Raw genomic sequence first — 10,320 nt, forward strand, 5'->3', positions numbered from 1 at the left:
AATGATTGCTCCAACAGTGGACCTTTTTTCACCAAGCTGCTTGGCAATTTCCCCGTAGCCCTTTCCAGCCTTGTGGAGGTGTACAATTTTGTCTCTAGTGTCTTTGGACAGCTCTTTGGTCTTGGCCATGTTAGTAGTTGGATTCTTACTGATTGTATGGGGTGGACAGGTGTCTTTATGCAGCTAACGACCTCAAACAGGTGCATCTAATTTAGGATAATAAATGGAGTGGAGGTGGACATTTTGAAGGCAGACTAACAGGTCTTTGAGAGTCAGAATTCTAGCTGATAGACAGGTGTTCAAATACTTATTTGCAGCTGTATCATACAAATAAATAGTTAAAAAATCATACATTGTGATTTCTGGATTTTCTGGATGTCTCTCATAGTGGACATGCACCTACGATGACAATTTCAGACCCCTCCATGATTTCTAAGTGGGAGAACTTGCAAAATAGCAGGGTGTTCAAATACTTATTTTCCTCACTGTAGGTACTGAGATGATGGACAGTCAGCTGATGGGAGAGTTTGAGTGCGACATGAAAGATCTGGAAGCTGATTCTTGGAGTGGCACGGTGGATAAAAAGTTCTTGAAAATGCTGAAGAAAGATGATATCAAGAAACAAGACGTCATCTATGGTAAAATATGTTGTAACTCATTTTGGGAGGAAGGTCACCTTTAGGTGTTAATGCTCCTGTCGTGTCCAGGAAATAAGAGTCCTTTCTCTCCACAGAGTTGTACCAGACAGAGTTCCACCATGTGAGGACACTGAAGATCATGTCTGAAGTGTACTATAAAGGCCTGCAGAAGGAGCTGCAGCTCGACACTCACACTCTGGAGAAGGTTTCAAGGACACAGATACATGCAATGTTAATATTAAGAAAAGAATCCCACATTGAGTCTATTGATCACTGTCTTTAGATTTTCCCTGTTTTGGACAACCTGCTGGATATTCACACACATTTCCTCACCCTGCTCCTGGAGAGGAAGAGAGCTTCATCAGCTGAGAGACAAAACAACAACAGCTTCCTCATTTGCAGCATCGGGGACGTCCTGGTCAACCAGGTTAGCGAGAAGAGGAGAAAAGTCTTTGATATGTAGACTTCTGATTGATTTAGACATTAAGGTTTTAAGGACTGCCAGACTGAAGGCAGGGAGACTAAAGGTCTAAAGCCTGACTAGGGGCCCATACACTACACCCAACAATCCACATGTTGCACTGAACGGGATGTTGTTATTGTCAGAGCTTTAGTAGTCGTCAGGCTGAATAAGTAAAGTTTCTCCTGACCCCAGATACACACAGGCTACGGCTGCATGTATTGTTGTGATCTGATGTGTATCCCCTTCATCCTCACACTGGAAGCGTTTCAGAAGCGGTTCAGCGGCAAAGTGTTTAGCCTGCCCCACGTTGTTGCTTTGTTGTTTAATTGTTCTGTATTGTGGTTCATATTACGATCTCAGCTGGCTGTGAACCGGCTTCATATCCCACATGGAGCATTTCAGCATAAGAGCGTTTCGCCAGCCTGATTTTGCTGACTTGTTCAGATTTTGTGGATTTGGTCAGATGTCATTATTTTTGGTTCTTTTAACATTGTTAGGTAGGCTACATAGTTAGGTCTGTTTTAAATGTGTTCATTGTTGAGAGGGAGTCTGCAATGGGTATTTTATTTTTAAAATCGACTGGATTCTCTATGTCGTTTCTGTATCTGGCTTCCTGTCTGGTTCATCTGCTCTGTGCTGCTTGACGCGGCTTCCGTCAAAAATAGACTGGTTGCCTATTCTTAGCTGAGAGAATCCAGAGACGCGCTGCAGCGCTTCTGGTGTGAGTACAAGTATTGACTAGAATGGCCGCGATTAGCTCCGGCAGCCGTAACGCGGTGAGGCTGGCACCAGAAGACAGGTCAGGGGTTTTATTCTCTGGGTAAATTCACAGTCGATCCTTTCATTCAAATGTTTTACAGTTTACATTTTGTCATCATCATTATTGTCATTTATGACTTTCTGTTGTGAATCTGTTCTGTACGCACTGGGGCTAAACAATCAATGGAAATTTTATTGAAATCACAATATGGCCTAGTACAATTTTCAAATCGCATGGGGGCAAAATATTTGTTAAAGGCGTTGTGTGTCAAAATACCATTTTAAGTGAAATATTGTGGTACTGCAGAGATGTCTTGGCCTACACAGCATATTCTACAGACTTAAGAACATATCTTTGTTTGGTCACATCATAATCAATTCAATATATTTTTCAATGAAAATCAGAATAATGATGTAAAATGATAATTCCCTCTAACATCGCAAATCATATCACAATTGCAGTATCAGTCAAATAATCACAATTACATTTTTCTTTATTGTTCAGCCTTAGTACACACGACATCTATTTCCTGTCTGTCCGTCCTAGGATATGGATCCCTCCTCTGTTGCTCTTTCTGAGTTTTCTAACCATTTTCCGCAGGAAAGGGTGTCTAACAGGATGTAGCATGCTGTGCAGCATGCTGTGCAGAATGCTGCGCAGACATTTTTCCATCCTCACGTTTGAATGTTTTTTATACATTCAGTTTTCAGGCTGCAGTGCCGATCTTATGAAGAAGGTTTACGGGAAGTTCTGCAGCCGCCACAATGAAGCTGTCAGTCTCTACAAAGACATGCATGCCAAAGATAAACGCTTCCAGGCTTTCATCAAGGTCAGCACTCACTCACCTCAGCTACTTTTTATATATCACATGTCTGGGAAAGTCTGTTACAGTGCTGCGTTCATCTGCATCTTATTGCTTCTGAAATGACCTTTGTGTCTGTGTATTTGTGGTTGTGCAGAGGATAATGAGCAGCAGCATTGTGCGGAGGCTCAGTATTCCAGAGTGCATTTTGTTGGTCACTCAGAGGATCACCAAATATCCCGTTCTGATCCAGAGGATACTCCAGTACACTAAAAGTAAGGACGGAGACATGCCCTGTAGAAAGTCCCTGACAGACTCCACAGTCCCAAACAAAAAGTCACTCAATCTTGTGGACATTTTATTGGTTATTTGGAATCACTAAAAAAATGGTGCATGAATAATGTGTGTGAGACATCGTCACTGAAGCTTTAGAAATGAAAAGGAATGTTATACAGTTTGATTATGAAATTTAAATCTCAGTTAAGACGTTGTGAACTGTCATCATGCTAAATAGACTACAGTGTAGGCGGAATAGTGGCCCACGGGATAATGCAACAAGATAAGAGGAATAGTGAAGCCATGTTTTATGTGGTACCTCTCTGATCTGACAGACTCTGATGAAGACCACAACTGTGTCTGTGAAGCACTGCGCTGTGTGAAGGAGCTGATCACAGCTGTGGACAGTAAAGTCAACGAGCAGGAGAAGAAACAGAGACTGAGGGAGGTCTACAGGTACGCCAGTTTGACTAGAAGCTACATACTGTTTATTGGCTGTGCCGGGCCCAAATGATGGACAACCTCAATCACAACTCATGTATCAACTCAGGGCATAAGAGAAAAATTCTGTTTTCTGTTCTGGGGCTCTTAAATTCACCCAACAAAAATAATTCTTCATTTCATTATCATTCAATACATTTAGCTGTGCTGACAGTGCTGAGCCTCCGGTAAAATATACATAAACAGAAGCCAGCAGGCGAGCTAATGCTGACATGTTGGCTGAATGCAATCAATGTACATTATTGTGCAATAATAATGGATTAATTCAATGCCAAACTGATAAAAACATCTCTATAACATAGCAGTAAGAGTTTACCTGAGTTTCCAGCATGTTGTTCGAAGCTGTCTCTGGTTAGTGTGTATATGTGTGTCGGATTCTGCTTGCTCATGAGTTTGAGCACCTGTATGAGCACACCCCTGGTTGCAATCTAAAAACCGCACAGTTACTGGCCACTGAAAACTACATATTGGCCCTTTAAGTTGGAAGAATAACAGCAGCTTCCAGAGGACAGGAGAGTGAAGCTGGATCAGCTAGAGCTTTATTCTCATTCCAAAATGGGTTAACCAGTGCACTTCTGTGGCTGAGTATAGACAAGAGACAAGGTTCTAAAAGGTTAACATGAAATGTTTTCTGTGATCTCCAGTCGCACCGACAGCAAGTCTATCATGAGGATGAAGAGCGGTCAGATGTTTGCTAAAGAGGACCTGATCAGAGGGAGGAAGCTGCTGCATGATGGAGCACTGCAGCTGAAAAACTCTGCTGGACGACTCAAAGGTTCAAGATGCAGTCTCATTCAAGTGCATTCATTGTTTAAATAAATGAAAATGTGTGTAAATGATGCCACTCAGACAGCAAACAGGATGTTGTCATAATCCTTCCTTTTCGCATTGCAGATGTCCACGCCATGCTCCTGACTGACGTGTTGGTCTTTCTTCAGGAAAAAGACCAGAAATATGTCTTTGCCTCATTGGTAAGTAGCACAATTCAAAACTGGATTTGTTTTATATTAAATTTAAATATACAGTATATAATCCATCCATCTACATTTTCATGAAGATTCAGTTTGATTTGGATCTGTTTGTCCTCAGGATCAGCGCTCTACAGTCGTCTCTTTACAGGGTCTGATTGTCAGAGAAGTGGCTAATGAGGAGCGAGGTCAGTCATTGTCATTTCTCTCCTTTGTTGCATTTGTATTGTGATTTTATTTTTCTTGCTTTCATAGAATTACACATAATTAAATGAATTGCTTCAACTTTAAAACACTCAATTGTTCACTGTGGATTTTCAGACAGTACCTGTTTGAAATGAATCAGTGAATTGGGTAAATGAAGACTGAGCTGATGTGGAACAGGTTTTGTCACCTGCAGGTCTCTTTCTGATCACAGCTGGTATAGAAAGACCAGAGATGGTGGAGGTGTTGGCCAGCAGCAAGGACGAGCGCAACACATGGATGGCCATTATACAGGACGCTATGCACTGCATGTGAGGACACACACACACACACACACACACACACACACACACACACACTCTAAGGCTGACCCCAAATAGTCGAAGATTCAATGCTTCGATGGGCGGAGCCTGATTCAACTGTGAGATTTACAGTCGAATCAGGCTCCATTTCGCAGCGAAACAAGGATCATGCCACTTTGGCAATATGGGGGTCCTCAACGTCTGATTTTACATAGAACTACCAGTTTTCTCCCAATAAGTTAATATACAGCCCATTACAATATACATTTCAACGTTTAATTCTGTATAAATGTTTTTAAAGTGCGTAAATAAATCCAAAATTGTAACCCTAACCTGGGTCGTCAGTGCGCATGTATGTAGTGGCGGAAGAGGAACACTTGCTGAAGAGACAGAGCCCCAGCTTCACCAGTGTTGTGCCGAGTTGTTCTCACCTAGCTGGATTTTCAGATTTTATCACCATTGATGAACCACACAAACAATATTTTATCATTTTTAAACATCCGCTACTTGAAATAGGCCCGCGAGGAACCGCGACGTGCATACAGGTGTCGGCCGCACGGCATGCATGCTAGACTTTACACAAGGCCGGTGAATGGCAGGCAAGAGAGAGAGTGAGAGAAGGGTCAACAATAAGCCTCAGTTTAGCTGGAAATTTACATGGTAAGTTGAATGAATATAGAGTCTGCAGCTTCTCAAGATTAAAGCGGAGCTACCATGTGCATCTGCATAGCAGCATGTGAATTGCCTTTTATTGTGGCCAGCCTTAGTCAACAACCTGATCAACTCTATGCGAAGGAGATGTTGCAAATGGTGGTCACACCAGATACTGACTGGTTTCCGGACCCCCCCAATACAGTGAAACTGCACATTTTCGAGTGGCCTTTTACTATGGCACACCTGTGCAATCCCCATGCTGTCTGATCAGCAGCTTGATGTGCCACACCTGTGAGGTGGATGGATTATCTCGGCAAAGGAGTGCTCACTAACACAGATTTTGACAGATTTGATGGCTAACCGACCAGACATTACAGTAGTGTCAGATGTGGTAATCCCAAGCGACAGCAACATCCAGAAGAAGGAACATGAGAAGCTCAAAAAATACCAAGGGCTGAAAGAGGAGCTAGAAAGATGTTGAAAGCAAGAGTAACAGTGGTGCCAGTGGTAATCGGAGCACTGGGTCCGTGATCCCCAAACTGGGAGAGTGGCTTCAGCAGATTCCAGGTACTGTCCGGAAGAGTGCAGTACTAGGAATAGGGCAGTCCTAGGAATAGTGCGCAGAACCTTCAAACTCCCAGGCCTTTGTTAGAGGACCTGAGCTTGAGGATGAGAGGGGGATTTTTATATATATGTATATATACACATACATACCTGGCATTTATATTTATTTATATATAATTTTCAAAATTGTTGATACAATCACTTTCCTTTGTTTAAACCATCAGTTTTAATAATATTCATTACCAGTCTAAATATAGTAGTCCGGGAATGGAATAGTAATTTAGTTCAACACAGCTTTACAATTAAGGCAAGCAGCATTAGGTTTAAAGAGAGGTAGGTAGAGTAGCCAAAAACTGTACTCAAGTAAAATTACTGTTACTTTGCATAAAGTATTCCAGTAGAAGTAAAAGTGGTGAACTTTCGTTATGGCTGCAGACTAGGACAGACATGTGAACGGAGGCTCGGAACAAGATTACATGTATTTGGACATACAAGAGCTGCAGGCAACAAAACTTTAAACTTGTTTAAATACGTTGAGGTAATTTAAGAGAAGTACTCATTTCACCGATGTTGTCGTTTCTTCAATGTCAGACAAGCAAACAGCGCCATCGCAGAAAGGGAAAACTGCCCCCGAGCCAGCCAAGCTAGCTAACACTGGTGACATGTTACCAATGTTAGGGACCTCAGGGGAGGACACTCTTTCCGTCACTGCCTTACAATCCGAACTAGAGAAAAACTATGCAGCCATCATGCCTGAGATACAAGCTTAACTCTCACCTATAAATCTGTCATTGGATGCTGTGTGTAAACATTGCTGCATCTGAACCCGCATCACCAAAATAGAGGTCTGCTTATCGGATCACAGCAACAGGCCGGGCGCCTAGAGAAGTAATTGGGTAAACTGCAAAGTGACAACAAGGAGCTACTGGCGAAGACGTAAGACCTCGAAAATAGGTCTCGCCCAAACAATCTATGTGTCATTGCACTCGCTAAAATTGGGCCTAATTTAACTCCGTCAAGCCTAAGCTACACCATAAGAACGTCAAGTTCTCTCTTTACTACCCTGCCATGGTCTGCATCACTCATCAGCAATTGAATTGTAAATTCACCAAGGCTTAGGACGCAGAGTGTTTCTCTAATGAACACCTGACCAACAACTGTTGACTTTAGCCGTCATATCCCTGGTTGGAAATAAATAGCAACAGCACGGCGCACGGACTATAATGGACAGATCCATACAGCTGTATTGACATGGTACCCTGAGACCGTAGACTTTTTCATTTTCTTTTTATATACAGGCTACATTGTTCTCTGATGGTGAAATAACGAGCTCCATCACGACTGGGTGTATTCTTCTTGACATTATTTTTATTTTCGTGTCTTTGAACAGTCTGGTCAGACCCTGGACCTTTACTTGTTTGGACAGCTACAGCTCATTTGTTGAGCCCCTGCACAAGGCAGGCTGGGTGGTTAATTTACAGGGAAACGACAAGGAAAGCGGCCTAAAAGGACATGCACATTCTTTGCTTTAACTGTCAGGTGCTATCACTAAATACATCCACATCTCTCTCATCCAGGTCATAGTTATCCAAAGAAGGGTAAAATCAAGGGCAACCGGACTTGGTTGAAGATACTAGAAGACATTTCATCCCTCATCCAAGAGACTTCTTCAGTTCTGAAATGACTAGTCGGGAAACTCAGCTATTTAACCTCTGTGGGGTCGTTTGCCAAGATCATCGATACTGCTGGTTTGTTAGTGTTCCTGGTTGTTGTAATGACAGTCGTCATGGTCGTTAGGACTACCCGTGGCCAAGTCTGAACGACCATCGTTGGTATCTTCACCTGAGGCCAATAGGTTACGTTTGTTGAGTTTCCTGGGAAGTGATGAAAGGACAGCATTGTAAGTGGGGGATAAGTGGTGGCGTAGACCCCCTCCCCTGTTCAATGACGGCTTCTCGACCCGGGTGTAGATGCTTCCTTGACACCTCTTTCAAACCATCCATCTTCTCTGTCTAAAATGTGCACCTAGTGGTCCTCAAACGAGTGTCCTCTGTCCTTCAAATGTAAGTAGACTGCAGAGTCTTGACCTGAGGAGTTGGCCCTTCTGTGTTGAGCCATGCGTTTGTGTAGTGGTTGTTTAGTCTCCCCAATATACAGGTCTGTGCATTCCTCACTGCATTGGACTGCATACACTAGATTGCTTTTCTTGTGCTTGGGGGTGCAGTTTTTGGGGTGGACCAGCCTCTGTCTTAGCATGTTCTTGGGTTTAAAAAACACTGGGATGTGGTGTTGGTTGAAAATCCTCCTCAGTTTTCCTGATACTCCCAACCCCACAGTGCGGGAAACCGATAACAGATGGGTGAAAAATCTGTCAGATAGGGAACTCACCCAACCAGAGCAAGACGTTTTGGCCAAAGGATTAACTTTGCCATGACACCACAGCAGCTACCTATAGTGGACCTCATCACAGCTACAGAATCGGCCATTAGGAAAAACAAATTAACAGAAGCAGAATAACTCAGGCTAAAGGTATCGGCACCCCTTTCTAATGCGAAGGCCCCCCTAGTAACCTCACCATCCAAGAAAGGAAGGCTGTGTATCGATGATCTTGGCAAACGGCACCACAGAGGTTAAATAGCTGTACCCTACTAGTCATTTCAGAACGGAAGAAGTCTCTTAGATGAGGGACAAAACCTCTTTTAGCATCTTCAGCCAAGTCCAGTTGCCCTTGATTTTAACCTTCTTTGGTGAGTATAAATGTGTGGTAGAATCACTAGTAAGTCGTTCCCAAATGCCTTTTTAATTATAATTAATATCATCAAGGAATCCTTGCATTGTTTAAGTTATGAATATGGCCGTTATGTTTTATGGGTATAACCAGAAATACAGTGCCTTGCGAAAGTATTCGGCCCCCTTGAAGTTTTCGACCTTTTGCCACATTTCAGGCTTCAAACATAAAGATATAAAACTGTAATTTTTTGTGAAGAATCAACAACAAGTGGGACACAATTATGAAGTGGAACGAAATTTATTGGATATTTCAAACCTTTTTAACAAATAAAAAACTGAAAAATTGGGCGTGCAAAATTATTCAGCCCCTTTACTTTCAGTGCAGCAAACTCTCTCCAGAAGTTCAGTGAGGATCTCTGAATGATCTAATGTTGACCTAAATGACTAATGATGATAAATAGAATCCACCTGTGTGAAATCAAGTCTCCGTATAAATGCACCTGCTCTGTGATAGTCTCAGAGTTCCGTTTAAAGCGCAGAGAGCATCATGAAGAACAAGGAACACACCAGGCAGGTCCGAGATACTGTTGTGGAGAAGTTTAAAGCCGGATTTGGATACAAAAAGATTTCCCAAGCTTTAAACATCCCAAGGAGCACTGTGCAAGCGATAATATTGAAATGGAAGGAGTATCAGACCACTGCAAATCTACGAAGACCCGGCCGTCACTCTAAACTTTCAGCTCATACAAGGAGAAGACTGATCAGAGATGCAGCCAAGAGGCCCATGATCACTCTGGATGAACTACAGAGATCTACAGCTGAGATGGGAGACTCTGTCCATAGGACAACAATCAGTCGTATACTGCACAAATCTGGCCTTTATGGAAGAGTGGCAAGAAGAAAGCCATTTCTTAAAGATATCCATAAAAAGTCTCGTTTAAAGTTTGCCACAAGCCACCTGGGAAACACACCAAACATGTTCTGCTCTGGTCAGATGAAACCAAAATCAAACTTTTCGGCAACAATGCAAAACGTTATGTTTGGCGTAAAGGCAACACAGCTCATCACCCTGAACACACCATCCCCACTGTCAAACATGGTGGTGGCAGCATCATGGTTTGGGCCTGCTTTTCTTCAGCAGGGACAGGGAAGATGGGTAAAATTGATGGGAAGATGAATGGAGCCAAATACAGGACCATTCTGGAAGAAAACCTGATGGAGTCTGCAAAAGACCTGAGACTGGGACGGAGATTTGTCTTCCAACAAGACAATGATCCAAAACATAAAGCAAAATCTACACTGGAATGGTTCACAAATAAACATATCCAGGTGTTAGAATGGCCAAGTCAAAGTCCAGACATGAATCCAATCGAGAATCTGTGGAAAGAACTGAAAACTGCTGTTCACAAACGCTCTCCATCCAACCTCACTGAGCTCGAGCTGTTTTGCAAGGAGGAA

General features: G+C 42.7%; 1 protein-coding gene across 8 annotated transcripts in view; it reads left to right on the forward strand.

The window, feature by feature from the left end:
• The window catches only part of LOC123984881 (pleckstrin homology domain-containing family A member 5-like), a 92,513-nt gene that overhangs the window by 69,406 nt on the left and 12,787 nt on the right, over positions 1–10,320 (forward strand). The window lies entirely within an intron of this gene.

This window comes from Micropterus dolomieu, linkage group LG16 (genome assembly GCF_021292245.1).
Source record: "Micropterus dolomieu isolate WLL.071019.BEF.003 ecotype Adirondacks linkage group LG16, ASM2129224v1, whole genome shotgun sequence".
NCBI lineage: Eukaryota > Metazoa > Chordata > Actinopteri > Centrarchiformes > Centrarchidae > Micropterus > Micropterus dolomieu.